Below are 16,217 nucleotides of genomic sequence, written 5' to 3'. Positions count from 1 at the left end.
AGAGTCTTGCAGTCGATTACCAAGAATCTTGTCTTGACCTGCCTGGATGCCTCCTCTTCTCCGAAAGTGACGATCAGTTCGACGTATCCCCACGGCTTGGTGGTAGCACCGTTGAAGCCTTGGAGATCGGAACCCACATAGGGAGTGAGGTGTGAGTCGTCCAGCTGGAGTGTCCGGAACAGGTGAGAATACATGATGTCGACCGAGCTGCCTTCGTCGACTAGGACTCGTCGGACGTCGAAATTCGCCATTCTGGCTCGGACCAGTAAAGGAATTGTGGCGTTCGGGGCGCCGCCCGGCAGCTCTTCCAAGTAGAAAGTGATCGGGTCCGATTTCCCTTTAAACTTCCGCAGAGTTGGGGCGACATCCGAGTTGGCGCTGATCAGCTCATCGAATTTTCTCTTTACCGAGCTGATAGTGAGGGAGCCGGGGTCACCGCCGTTGGAGATGACCATTGCTGTTGGGAAATGCTCCCAGGTACTGAAGGCAGTCGTCACGCCGACTGAAGGGATGAAGTCCTCCGGTCGGGTTACGGACAGCGCGACTTGAAGCGGTCTGCTGTCTGGTGAGTTCCCCTCGTCAGAGTTACGAGGGACGTCTCTCCGGGAGGGTTCTCCCTTCTTCGTGTACTTTGATAGGCGCCCCTCTTTGATCAGGGTCTCTATAGCATCTTTGAGATGTATGCATTCGTCGGTCAGATGCCCGTGACTCTTGTGGTATTTGCAGTATTTGGACTTGTCTGTCCCCGGTCTTGTAGGATTTGACTTCGGGGGACTGATGCTGGAGTTCTTGAACTCGGTGTTCTGGCAGTCGGCCAGGATTTTCTCCCGCGAGGCGTTCAAAGGAGTGTAGTCGTTGAACCTTCCTGCCGGTCCTCGGCGCTCTTTGGCATCTCGGGACCTGTCGTCCCTCCTTTTGTCTTGTCCTCGGCGTGATCCTGGATCCTCGAGGTTTGAGCTGCGAGCAACATCACTGCCCCTCGAGGCTTTGATCGCGGCTGCCTCGCCTTCTTCAAAGTCGATGAATGCCTTTGCTTTGCGGAGGAGGGCATTCATCGAGTGCACCTTCTCAATCTTAATGGCCTTCTTGAAGTCACTACCGGGGAGTAGTCCTCGCTCCAAGAGGTATCTCTTCATGTAGTCGGCCGTCTGTACTTGGACGGCCTCCTTGTTGAACCTTTCGAGGTAATCCCGAAGAGGTTCGTTGGGCCCTTGTATCACGGCCTCGAGATTGGCTTCCGATTTTGGTTGTCGTCGGGAGGCTGTGAAGTGGCTCAAGAAGAGTTCTTTGAGCTCGGTCCAGGAATGGATGGAGTTCGGAGGGAGGTTCCTGTACCAATTCATCGCTCCCTTCCCGAGGGTGGTCGGGAAGATGCGGCACTTGATCGAGCCTCTGACGACGTGATAGTCCATGACCGCTTCGATGCTCCGAATATGGTCGTCGGGGTCAGTGGTCCCGTCGTATTGGTCCAATACTGGCGGTTTTTCCATCCCTCGAGGGAGGTGGGCTCTCCGAATACTGCCGGACAAAGGGTTGCGGAAGTCCTCTTCGTCGCTTGGTCCCGGTGAAGTGTAGTGCCTGTTTCACCGGGGTTTTCCTTGGTTATCGTCCGGACTGGTACGGTTGTCCCGAGGGGGACGTTCTCCAGGTTTCGGTGCAGCTTTGGAAGGGCCCCGATGATCCAGTTCGGGGGAGGGGCTTCTCGCTTCAGTGGCTTCTGGCCTCTGGTTCTTCTTGCTCTTTCTTGGCGGAGAGCGGGAACGTGTCCTCCGGCGGCGATATCTTCTTGGTGGAGACCTTGAAGAGGATGGGGAACGCCGGCGGTACCTCCTTGGTGGTGAGCGCGAGGAGGAATAGGAGCGTGACCTGTAGTGCTTCCTCGGAGGGGAGCGACGTCATCGCTATCTTTCCAGCTCGTGAATTCGGTCGTCCTGAATTCGGAGGAGGCTGTTTGTCAATTGTATTTCTTTGAGCAGGCGGACGGTGATGGGGTCAGCGTCCTCGGGAATGTTGAGCGGCTCCTCTTCTTCTCCATGACGGGCTCTCCGCCTTTCGGAGGTGTGGGTGAATGAGGAAGCAGCATGCCCGTCTCTGGGGTCGGTCTCATTCACATTCTGGGCACGTTCTGGCCCATTGTGTGTTCGGATCTGCTCGTTATCCCCATTTTGAACGTGTCCCTCGGGAGGAACGTGGTCAACATTCTGAACCTGTTGGAGGCCCTGCAGCTGCTGGATGCTATGGATCTGCTGCCTCCCAGGTGGTGAGGTCTCATGCCCGGGCCTCCTTTGCCCGGCGGGGGTATGCCGATTTCCTCCCTGCCGGCGACGATTTGCTGCCTCGTGGGTGGACTCCTCGATCAGTTGTTGCAGGAGGAAGAGATCAGCACTTGGGATGTTGTTGTTGTCAGCCATGACGATTGGAAAAGGATTAGCTTTGATCTTTGTTTTGTTAAAGACGGGGAAGCAAGTTTCCCACAGACGGTGCCACTGATCGTACCTGACCAGAAGAATCGTCGTAGGCTGCTCGGACTGGGTCTTCTAGGAAGGAGGAGGGGGGTGTACCTGCAAGGTACTCCTATGCCAAAGTAAGAAGACGAGCAAAGGAGTGCAAGTACTAGCTAAAGGTTAGAAAGAAGTGAATACCTGACCCTCTAGTTAAAGAGGGTATTTATAGCCCCCAGCGCTGGGCCATGATCTCGCTATTGGGTTGGATTCCCAAGCCCAACTAGGAGACTGCCAGGTTTCCTGAGCGGAAATATCGGAGGTGCGTGCATGCCCTCTGTCCTGGTTAACCGCTCCGAAGTTCAAGGGAGACGCGGTCTTTTAGGAGCCACGTGGAAACCGTGTTGTTCGGAGGATTGGATATGAAGGAGCCCTGCGCGGAGCAGGGTCCTCGGCAACGAAGAAGTTCGCGGGCATGTTAGTGCCGAGCATGCCTGGTGCCATATGCTCCGGGGATATGGGGCAGCCGAGCACGTCTAAGGTGGGCATCCTAGGTGCGTAGGAGGGTCATGGAGGAACGTGGGCCTCTGAGGTTTACTGGGCCGAAAACTATATTGGGCCTGACCTTGGCCCAGTCCAGAACAATATATATATATATATATATATATATATATAATGAGAGCAAATGAATTGAGAAACTAGTTACTCTATAACAATGAAGCCACCAACGTCCCAATCCAACGTACGTGATAGAGTTGCGGCAGCTGAAGAAATACGTTCATATTTACCGGAGGAATTATTGGACTTCATTTTCAAATCCCTCAAAGGCAGCCACCGCACTTTCAAGTCTCTCTCCGCCGTCTCCAAACAGTTTGTCTCCATCACCAACCGTCTTCGATTCTCGCTCACAATCACCGACAAAACCATCCCTTACCTTCCTCGTCTCTTCCACCGCTTCCCTAACCACACCTTCCTCAACCTCATCATCATATACAAAACCGTTGAAGAACTCAACGATATTCTAACCCTAATCTCCATCTTCCCTTTACACATCAAATCCCTCGGTCTATGCCTAATACAGGGTCGATCCCGACTTTTTAGAGGCCCAGGGCAAAAAAAAATGGACCCCTAATAAAAAATTGACTTTTTATTCGTCTAAAAAATGAAGAAGAATCTCGAAAACAAGATAAAAAATATGAAGTCTTGTTTCTAACAACAAAAATAATTTCAACGCAAATAAGAAGTCGTCTGCAAATCATTAAAGAATTTAAAATCACAATATAATTAACTAAATTAAAAATGAGAATCTATTAAGGACAAAGCAGAAATGATAATTAATTCGATTTCATCATAAAAATTTGATAATAAATAAGTTAATTGTATGATAAATTATTAAAATATTTAATTATAACATATAATAATCTCTAAAATTTATACTTAAAATAAATTAAGATAAAATTATAAGAGTTAGAATAAATAATTATTGAAAATAAAATTTGATTTAAAATATCATTATAAATTTTAATTGATTATATACAAATAATTTTTTAATTAAAATTTAAAAAATACTAATTTTCATAATAATTATATTTGAAATCTATTGAAAAATACTAATTGTCATGTATAATTAACTAAGTTTGCCTTTTTTTTTAAATGATACTGTATCAAAGAACCACAATCTAATTTACCTTAAGTTTGCCTTTTTTTCTTAAATGATAAAGTATCAAAGAACCACAATTTAAAAAAGCAATACGTACTGAAGTCAGGGCTGGCCCTGGGCCAGGGCACGCAGGCCCATAGCCCAGGGCCTCACAAATATGAGGGCCTCAATTTTAGAAATTATTAAAAAATTATTATACTGAAAAAATATGTTATATATTTCTTAGCGAAATTACTAAACGAATTAATGTATGTAGCCTAGCGGTTTAGTGGTTATTTTGCAAGCTTAATGTCTTAGGTTCGAGACTTATTATCTTCCAATTCTTCAATTATTGCTTTAAAAGCAATACGTACTGAAGTGCCTTTAAAAAAAAGCAATAATTGAAGAATTAGAAGATAATAAGTCTCGAACCTGACATTAAGCTTGCAAAATAACCACTAAACCGCTAGGCTACATACATTAATTCGTTTAGTAATTTCGCTAAGAAATATAAAACATATTTTTTCAGTATAATAATTTCTTAATAATTTCTAAAATTGAGGCCCTCATATTTGTGAGGCCCTGGGCTATGGGCCTGCTTGCCCTGGCCCAGGGCCGGCCCTGCCCCTATACACATACTCAGAGCCATTCACATTCTTGCAAATGGATTGATAGCTTTGTCCAAAACTATGATTTATTCTTGATTGCTGATTGTTTTCCTTTACTAGAAGAACTCAATCTCAGTTATTCTTTGACTTGTAGTAAACAAGATTTTATGGTAGATGATAATGATCCATTATTGTCACTTCCCAAACTCCTCAAGGTTAACCTATCTGGTAATATCATCTGTGATGAATTTCTTGACTTTCTCCGCCAGAATTGCAGGCTTCTTCAAGAGATCACACTGAAGGACCAGATATATTGGCGTAGTCGTATACTATTTTTATAGTTGGATTACAGTTTTCTTATCATTTTGGTTGTTCTTGCAATGTTTTTGTTTTGTATGCATATTGTTTTTTAAAACAAGTTTATGAAGTTTCTTTTGTATGGATATGTTTTTACTACATAAGTTCTGATATAAACATCATAGAGGGTGTTTATATGTGTTAGGCCAAGACTCTTTGATGAATTTTGATCATCTTTGGCTTACTAAATAAATAAGTTTGGAAGTTTGTTGTGCGGATCATTGAATTATGGGTTGTAGGAGCCAAGAATGGAGAAGAACAATATAGAGTTTGTGATGTAGGATGTGAAAGTAAGATTAAGTTCTAATTTGTTTCTTCAATCACATTATGTTTTTATCCATAGTTTACTAGTGAAATATTATTTTTTTTGTATGGAGATTAAATCCAAATGTTACTTATTTCAATGTCTGTCAAGTTTATGACAATGATATTTATGAGTAAAACATGTGATCATTCTTACAAGGTTGTTGTTTGTTGAAAGAGTATACTAGAGTACTTTTCGCTTATATCGTATCCACAGGGATTATTGCGATACCACCGCCGTTCTATAGTCTATTTTGTCTTGAGTTAAGGTTACTTTGGTTTTGAGTTTGCAAAAGTTCATTCAATACTTTAGTAGCAAAGAGTAAATTAATGAAAGTTCTAAGTTTAAGAAAATGTATCAAGATTCGATTTCATCGACCTATAATTTGTATGTCTCCTTATAAATATATGTATATGAACTCGTTAACGATCAATATAATTACGTATCGACGTCTATATCGTCCGTGTCCGCAACGATATAGCTAGATTTACCGTATTGTTTAACCGCCGATTTCTCCACCGTTTAAACAATACAAATAACGTTTTAAAACCGATACTAAGTAAACATCAAACACTAAATCCATGTCTGCAACTTATAGTTTGATAGATGATAAAGTTAGGTCTAGATACAAACATTGATGTCTCAAACACTTATACCATAGAAAAGCTTTAATAAACAAACTAAACCATCTATATTGATCATCACTTGTTCATACATAATATATTCACAAGAAATACATACAAAAGTCAAGGAGGATTACATCTTATCTTGATACACTAGAGATTTAGCTATCCATAGAAATGGTAGCTTCCTCAATAAGGTAAGGATGAAGAATGACAAGCATCTACGGCGATTAATCGATGATCAAGGCTTTGATTCTCCAATTCTTCAGTTGCTATAGTAGTTTAGGGTTCTTTGAGCTCTCAAGAAGATCAAGAAGAAGGAAAATATCTGATTTTCTCCTTAAATAGAAATTCTGTTTTCTGTCCAGGGCGCGTCGCGCCCTCTACCGCGCATCGCGCCATTACACTTGAAAGTTAAACCGCCCAAGCGCGCCACGCACGCTTCTCTCTGCTGGAAGCTTCAAGAAAATATCTTTCCCAGGGCGCGACGCACCCTATTACCGCGCGACGCGCGCTATGCTCTGCCCACCAGTCTTCAAACAAGGCCAAAACAAGCTTAAAACTTCCCAAAATTTGCTAAGACCTACAAAATCATAACTAAAACACATATTAACATAAAATGAAAGCTAAAAATTATAAACTACAAATAATTATCTAAAACTACAGGGAATTGTATGAATACTCGATAATAACAGTCGAAAGGTGCCACTAATTAAACTAAATATTAACACAATTTGGCACCTAACATTGTTGTGAAAAACGATATCAAGAACAAAGTATAATAGGGAATTAGGGAGGATAAGAAGAACACAAGAATTGGTTATAATTGCTATTCTTTTAATTTCTCTTAGAAAACAAGATTACAAGTTTACAAGAATAACAAATAACCTCTCTCACCCTAAATTAGGATTTGCATCTTAGCAATGATGAGAGACTAGAATGCTATTTATAATAAAACCTAACATACTAACTAATGGGCTTTTTCAGCAAGGCCCATTACACAAGCTAACTTAATAAACAAGCTAACTTAACAAATTAGGGTTTAAACACTAAAACATAATTTAACATGCTAACAACCTAGCATCTTCGACACCTGCATGCTCGACCCATCTTCGACTACAACATGCACTATTCGACACCAGCATGTGAGCAACCTTCGACTTCATGCTTAACCCTGTCTAACTGTCGAACCAAGAAGCTACCCTTCGACCATACTAGAGTTCGATCCAATATCTCAAAGTTGTGTTCTTCAAGTATATGGGATCCATATTCCATAACATCAAAGACTAGTTACAGTCAAAAGAAGTGATTAGTTAATGGCTGAAAATGCCAAAATTACTTGTCTAACATAAGCACTTATTAATTTTAAACACAAGAACTCACATGAAAACGCCCAATGTATCAAAAAAACGAGATAAAACACATGTATGAACATTTTGACTATGTTATTCATGAGTACAAGTGAAATCATCCAAAGAAATTACAAAATGCACAAGCAATTAGAAATTACTTCCAAGCCAAATCACTTTACGTAGAAACAAGGCAGCTCGCCAAGCGAGATGACAAACTCATCAGGTGAGCAAAAGCGGTTCAAAAGACCCTTGGTTAAGTAACTTCAAGGTGAAGATAGAATTTTCTTGCTTGGTAAGTAGAGAGGCTCCCTGAGCGAAATAATGCGGCCAAAGTCCACTTGGATGAGCTGAATGGATCATGGAAATATTGAGTTTGCAGAGATTAGGAGAATCTTGTATTGATTTAGATTATTGAGTCTGCAGTGATTAGGAGAGTCTTATATTGCCAATGCATATATCAATTGGAAACACAAAAATAGTGTTGTCTGTGTCTATAAAATAATAAAAGTGGTGTTGTATATCAATACACATTTTTTTCAGTGTACATAGTATAAAAAGTGATACCATTGAACCTCATTAAAAGAAAAAGTGCATATTTCTTAATTTTTAATTTGTACATAATTTTTATTATTTTCAAATTATAATTTATATCAGAAGATAATGTACACGGATTCGGTGGCTTTGCCACATTTCTACTATCACAATCTGGATTCAGTGGAATTCCTTATGAATGAACAGAGTTGTCTGGCACTGTAGAGATGTTGCATACCTACAAACATGTATCTCCAGATGATACAACGAGAGGCAAGATATTTGGAACTCCAGATGATATAACGAGAGGCAAGATTTCCATACTATCACAATCTGTTGTAGTCATGGATCCTTCCGTGTTCATTGAAGGTGAGTACAATAATTTTCCATAACGTTACATGATATAATTATACTCCCTCGTACAAGAAGACATGGATAGCGAGGATTAAGGCTGTTGAATGAGTATACAGAAATGGGAAGGATTCATAAAAAAGAAATTCTATAATATTTGGTGGCACTCAAGACATATGCTTCAGGAGTTGTTGTAATTTTGGAGACACTACTGACATTTACGTCAGACAGAACTTGTGTTAGTAGAATTAGAATATTCCATCAAATCTTCTGGGCATATCAACCATTCATCAAAGTTTTTGCATTTTGTAAACCTATCATTCAAATTGATGGACCATGGTTGTACGAGAAATATCAAGGAACGTTACTCAGGGCAGTGACATAAAATGAAAATAGTAATATATTTTTAATTGCCTTCGCTCTGGTTGAAGGTGAGACTGTTGGTGACTAGCTTTTCTTTCTCAAAAACCTCTAAATACACGTTGCTCCTCAACCCAACCTCTTTTTAACTTTAGACAGACACACATTTATTGAGAGTGCATACAATGACCTTGATAATGGTTGTCAAAATTCTCCTTCTATGCATGTATACTGCATTAGACATATTGCACAAAAATTCATGCGAAAAATCACAAACAAGACGCTTCAGAAAAAAGTTACGAACGCAGTATGCGTTAACTCAACCATCAATCCAACACTACTGTAAAGAGATCAGATTGACAAATGCGGATGCGTTAAGGTAGATCGATAATATTCCAGTGGAGAAGCGAACCAGGGCATTTGACAATGGTCAACGATGGGGCCACATAACAACAAATCTTGTGGAATCAATAACTATATCTTAAAAGGCATCAGAAACCTATCGATAGCTACGCTGATGAGAGCAACTTATTTTAGGCTAGGGTCACTGTTCACGACTAAAGGTTCAAAATGGAGTCAGTGTTACAACTGGGGCAAATGTTCAGTAAAAGTTGTATGAAATTTATTAAGGATGAAACTGACAAAGCTAACACATATGGGATTACAATCTTTGACGTACTTAGTCATATTTTCAGTGTACAGGAGATAATAAACCATAATGAGGTGAAAATCACGCCACAAATAGAAAAAACACATCACAAATCAAAAATTGCGACGTGAAAGATTACGCCGCAGGAGGCAAGGTGGCAACTCAGTATTGACGTGATTTTCACTTCACTATTTAGTGAAGTGAAAATCACGTCTCTAAATTTGGACCAGATATTCACACAACTTAAGTCAGAGCAGGCGTAGCAGGTTTGGCGCAGAAAGGGAATCTTCAGTTGTGACATGTTTTACATGTCATAATTAGTGACTTGTAATCTTGTTTTATAAGAGAAAGTGAAAGAATAGCAGTTATAAGCCATGGTTTACGGAAATGTGACTATGGGATATGCAGACGTGGCCTAAAATATAAGCCACCGTTTTCTTATTTAGGCCACGGTATATATATATATATATATATATATATATATATGTGTGTGTGTGTGTGTGTGTGTGTGTGTGTGTGTGTGTGTGTGTGTGTGTGTGTGTGTGTGTGTGTGTGTGTGTGTGTGCACGTGTGTGTGTGTGTGTGTGTGTGTGTGTGTGTGTGTGTGTGTGTGAGAGAGAGAGAGAGAGACTTGTATAAGGCTGCAGTTTATCTTGCGCCTCAGTTCTAAACTGTGATCATATCGTAAAACCACAGTTCTTATTTAATGTATAGCATACGGTTTAGTTTCCAAGGTCTTGCCACGGTTTGTTTATGGACACTAATTAAAATCACGGCTAAATTTTGCTTACGGTTTTAAATCGTTTTAGTATGCCACAGTTTCTTTTTGTGTCGCATAGTTGTGACAATGGCGTTCTTCATGGCATGGCAATAAAATAAAACCATGTCAAAATATAATTATATTCTAATTATACAATAAAACATTAACCATGTTAACATTAAAATCTAATTATACAATAAAACATTAAGCCACAATGTCAAAATATTTATTACGAAATAAGTAAGTCTACATCAAGTGACGCTACTGATGACTAATAAGTCGCAAAAATATAGATAAGGTTTTATATTATCATTCTTAAACAAAACTAAGTTTCTCTCTCTCGAGAGTCATCCCAAATTCAAAACAAAAGTTTTAAGAGATAGATAATATAAAACACAACTTCTATTAATTTAACCCTTGTGATGGTAAGTATTAAATGAAGTGAGTTCCTAGCTTTGTTGAAGGTAATACAATCTTGGTCCTCTTCAAACTGGCTGACATTAAGCTACTGGTGGTGGAAGTCGAGCTAAAAGGGAGGCCGAAAACAAGATCAAACAAAAGTTCTAAGAGATAGATAATATAAAACACAACTTCTATTAATTAAACCGCTGTGATGGTAAGTATTAAATGAAGTGAGTTCCTAGCTTTGTTGAAGGTAATCCAATCTTGGTCCTCTTCAAACTGGATGACATTAAGCTACTGGTGGTGGAAATCGAGCTAAAAGTGAGGCCGGAAACAAGATCAGACTTAAAGAGTTTCAAATTATAATTCGTACCTCATTGTAGAACATATGTTTTATCCATAACTACTCCAGACTCAGCTCAACTCTTATAAGAGAAAGTGCGCATACATGAGCAACCATGATTGGATTTTGAGTTGCAATTATTCAGATCTTGGGTATTACCTCCAGCAATATACTCCACATTAAATTTGGCAGACACTTCATCATACTTGAGAAGATTGTAGATTCATGAAATATTCAGACAATAGTGAATGCTATCAAATGGAAACATTCAGCAGACAGAAACACCAAAAAGTATTTGAAGAACAGAGAGATACAAAACATTCCAACTAAGTATACTTCAAAATCTTGATTAGCATGTTTACTAAACTCCCAAGCAACCAAATCAAATAAGGTAAACTCAAGATTATCCTAAACACAAAAATAAAATAAAATAAACATGTTTACAAAATTCTTAAACAACTAAAATGACAAAACTTAAGCAACAAACACAAAAAAACCTAAAACTTTTGTTCATCATCTTCCCAAATATACAGAACCCTTCAAAAATTATTGTACAAATTCACGTTCATATAAAACCACAGAAGAATCCTAACATTCATGAAGCCCTATTAAATTGTGTTCATCATTTTTCCATATACACAAATCCTTCAGAATATATAGAGATAGAAGAAGAGAAATTAAAAGAGAGTATACGAAATAGGTTTGAAAATATATCACCCAGTTTTAAAGATTCAGAACCAGTTTCAACAACATCATAATCACCAACATGCAAAACCGTGTTCACCACACTCATCAACAAACTCAACAACAATAGTACCACAACAACATGTACAAGCGAGTGAAGAGGCAGAGGAAGAGAAAATCGAGAAGAGACAGAAAGAGAAGACGTTGAGACGAGGCGGAGAGGATCGAACGGAGACGGAACAAAGATCACGTTGGAGATGGAGGTCGTGCTACCGTATGTGATGAGAAGAGAAAAAGGCAATGTTCGTTGTTGTTGTCGATCGAAGGAGAGGAATCGGCCGCACCACCATCACCGTTCACGATTTTCTCTTAAAGGAGGGAGAAAGGTTTTGGATTTCACTATTTCTAACCCTAATTAAAAAAATTAGGTTAGAATGAGGCACCTTATTGTATTTACATTTTCAATATTTTTTTCTTTTCTTAATCTAAAAAAAATTAGAAAACAAAATAATTAAGGAGAGGAAACTAAAAAAAAAAGAGAAATTCTGGCGGAGTATTTTTTTTTTGGGTTTGGGCCATAGTTTGAAGTGAAAATTATAATGCCGCAGTTTTTATTTGCGGTTTAAAATATCTACAGTTTGTTAATTATTGCAATTGAAGAAAATACTACACTTTCACACTTCGGATTCAATGTTTTAAAACATATGTCGATGATTTAAAAATCCTAAATAAAACTTGTACGTGACTGTCACCATTTTTTAGTTGTGAAAAAATTTAGCGTGGGCATAGGCCAAAAATATTGCAGTGTGTAATTGGTGAAATAATATTATGACATTATGAGTTATCTGAACATTAATACACAAGTGTTTATATACTACATGTGACATTATAATCCAACTTCAGAAATAACAAAACTACCATAACTACTTTAAGTTGGATTTTCACAACATGCTTCTTATAATCCAACTTAAGAAATAACAAAACATGTAAACTATTCAAATTGAATAATTCTTGATTTCTTTCTAAGAGACAAGAACTTATCAATCCCCAATCACTTAATTAGAATATCAGCAAATTGATATTCACTTGGACAAACTTCACCTATAACTTTCCTTGACTCACTTGCTCCCTCAAGAAATAAAATCTAACTTCTATATGTTTGCTCCTGCCATGAAAAATTAGATTCTTTGCAAAGTTGATTGTTTACTTGTGGTTTCCTCACTTGAGTCGTTAACTCCATCGACACAAATTCAATCCAAAAAGCTTGGCGTGCTGCATTAGATCATGCAATATACTCATCCTCTCATGAAGAAATGATTGTCAAGCAGTCATATAACAACTCGATCATAAATATAACATCAATTTCACTCGAACACCAAAGATCACACATTAAACATGATTAATATTAATAATTACTTTAATAATGTTGTTAATTCATTTTCTAACCCTAACACTTCAATATATTCACATTAATTGGTTTATCACTCAAAGGGTTCCATTATACCTAGCCAGCTCTAGATGAATTGTGAGAAATATAATTTTCTCATTAGTTTCTCTTACTTCATACTAATTCAATCTCCCTCTTATTCCAAACCTTAGCCTATAATTGAAAAAGTTAGATAGCCAAAGGTAATTGTCTAAGTGCATCAATCTTCTAGAAAATTGAGCTTAAAGATCAAATAATGAAAACACCAAACCCTGGCATTATATTCAAGAGTCATTACACACACCGATTGTCCAATTTTTGCTTGTTAATTCAAATAAACCTCTTGGTTATTCGAAACAATATTCCTGTAATATTTGTTTAAAAATAAATGAATCATTAGAATCAATAAATATATTATTTGAATTAACATTTTAACTATATTGATTCAAATCAAAATAAATGTATTTCAAACCAACTAAGTGAAATTTCCTAAACCTTAGAAACAAGTTTTGAGATGTTCAGGTATGAATTGTAGAGATAATAGCATTTGTTTCTCTAAAACATAACTTTTACTAAGTATATAGATTATGTAAAAAAATATATAGAATATAAAACTTAGACTAATTTTAATCATTTATGTACTTTATCATGAGAACTTGATGGTTTAAAAAAATATTATCAAACCAACGAAAATGAAAAATAAATAAAAACTATAGAGTTTTTGCACCACAATAGAACCTATCCATTTTGCTAGCTCAAACCAAACTATAGTAAGTTGATGTCACACCATTATTTCCCTCTCCACATTGACATCTCTCATTAAAACTTAAACATTGATCTCACCAAATAACACTTGATTCCTCCTTCCAAACAATTTTATCCTCTTCATTTTATTTAAAACTATCATTCTAAACTCAATAATTCACTTATTTAATTAAAATGAGATATATAAACTTATTAGGGTTTTTTAAAATGACTTTTTCTTAAAAGTATGACTACTTCCCTACCTAAAAAAAAAAATATAAATATTCATATATAATTTATGTAAATTTGAATTGGTACAAGTTTAGGTGGATTTACTATAACCACATCAGAACAATGTATGTATCTCAAGAAATTCAAAGAGAAAACAATTCAAATTGTTTGATCGGAATTTTCTACTTAGAAAAGTTTATGCAAAACTATTTTACATCAATTGCGCATCTCCTATTTTTCTCTTTTTCCAATACATCTCACATTTAGTGTTATTGGAGTTAGCGCATCTTCATAAATGATAGACGAATTAGTCAATTAGACTCTAATAGCATATTACATTTTTTATATTAGACATAAATCGTTACTACAATTTGGCAAAAAAAAAAAAAATCGTTACTACAAAATAACTTATAAAATCATATATTCCTCTTTATAAACTCTTGTGAAGTTTTATATCTTTTCTTTTAAGAATTAACTAGAATTGATAAATTATTAAAACTTATTCCATTTTTATTATTCAAGTTGCAACTTGATGTGTAGATTGGTATACAAATTTTATTTATTTGAAGCATGTATTGAGTTTTGAAAGATATAAGAAAATTTCTTTGGCCACCTCCCTACCTTCTAGTCCACCTCTGGTGAAAACCCCATACTACCCCTGACTTCAGAAATGCACTTCCGAAATGCAAGAAAAAGGTGTTTTCGGAGATGCATCTCCGAAAGCGCCTTTTTTTTTGAAAAAATTGTCTTATTTCGGAAGTTCATTTCCGAAAACAACATTTCGGAAGTGAACTTCCGAAATACTGCGATTTCTGCAGATTTATCAAAACACCCCCCCTCCCCCATTCATTTACCCTAACTCAAAACAAAAACAAGCAAAGGCGAAAATTTGTGCAAACAGAATTCCAAGGCTGCATCAAGGCTCCAATCACATTGCTAAACAACATTCAAAAGCCCTCAAATCACTCAATTTGTAAGTTTTGAAATTGTTAGATTCATTATTCAAATGCATGTTATTTAGGGTTTCAATTGCATAAATGATATATGGTTAGGTTGTTAGTAGTATTTAGGTTGTTTAGAAGCATTTTGAATTGGTTTTATGTCTGGTTTTGGGGTCTGCCATGGAAGTTGCAGAAAACTCCATCGCAGGGGTGTTTCGGAAGTTCATTTCCGAAAATACCTCCATCCCAGTTTTCGGAAATGAACTTCCGAATTGTATCAGAAGTTCAAATTTTTTAGTTTTTTATTTTGTCTCGCATATTAATCGATTTCAATTGTTTACAGGAACATGTCAGGCAACCAACCAGCACGCATCAGACAGGGTAGGGAGACCCAGACTGCGTCGGCTAGACGCGAGCGGGCGGCGGCGCAGCTGGCGTCGACACAGGGACGGGGGCGGGGCCGGGGACGACGTGCGCGAGTACCCGAGGACGTGGGAGAGGGTACATCAGCTTTAGGGTCTAGGAGTAGGCTGGCTCGGGTATCTTCTTCCCGCCAGCGAGAGGAGGAGGATGAGGAGGAGGAGGAGGAGGAGATGCCAGTGCCATACCACGAGCCGGAGGGGGTACCGGATGTTAACCCTCCAGCCGGGGAGGAGGATGAGGAGGGGGACAGCTATCCGGGAGGGCCTTTTGACACTTCCGTGCTGATTCACTACCACGATCACGTCGCTCGGCGGATTGGGAGGGAGAGGTATTTTTTTAATTTAACCGTTTATTTGTCACCATTTTTTATAATTTTACCGTTTATTTGTCGCTTATTTAATATATGTTGCTTATTTGTTTTTTTTGTAACAGGAGAGAGAGCCATTGAAAATGGTGAACCACGCCAGGAAGATTTTTAGTCTGTTTAAACCAGCAGCTCAGTGGTTTAACGACCATGTGCGAGGTTCAGGGCTTAGCGGGCTTTGCATGACCGGGTACACCACCATCAGCACCGGCATGCAGGGGGCATTTGTGGAGCGCTGGCACAAGGAGACGTCTTCTTTCCACTTGCCGGTGGGGGAGATGACGATCACCTTGCATGACGTGCAGTGTCTTCTCCACCTGCCCATCAGGGGGCCGCTGTTGCACCACTCCCGGATCCAGAGGGTCGAGGCCAGTCAGTGGATGGCGCTCTATTTGGGCATGGAGCCCGAAGTTGTTGACTTCGAGTGCATCACAACTTCTGGGCCTCATATATGGTTCACCACACTGAGCCGCTATTTCGAGCACCACCTGGACGCGGCGGCCGATGCCGAGCAGGCGGGTGACGACCTATTCACACAGTACCACCGCGGCTGCGCTCTCCGGTGTTGGTACATGCATGTGGTAGGCGCTGCTTGCTTTGTGGACAAGAGTGCAAGGTACGTCGACGTGACCTACCTCCGCTATTTCATGGACCTGGATACCGTTCACCAGTGGAACTGGGGGT

This window comes from Vicia villosa, linkage group LG5 (assembly GCF_029867415.1).
Source record: "Vicia villosa cultivar HV-30 ecotype Madison, WI linkage group LG5, Vvil1.0, whole genome shotgun sequence".
Classification (NCBI taxonomy): domain Eukaryota; kingdom Viridiplantae; phylum Streptophyta; class Magnoliopsida; order Fabales; family Fabaceae; genus Vicia; species Vicia villosa.
Note: the sequence above shows the minus strand (reverse complement) of the source record.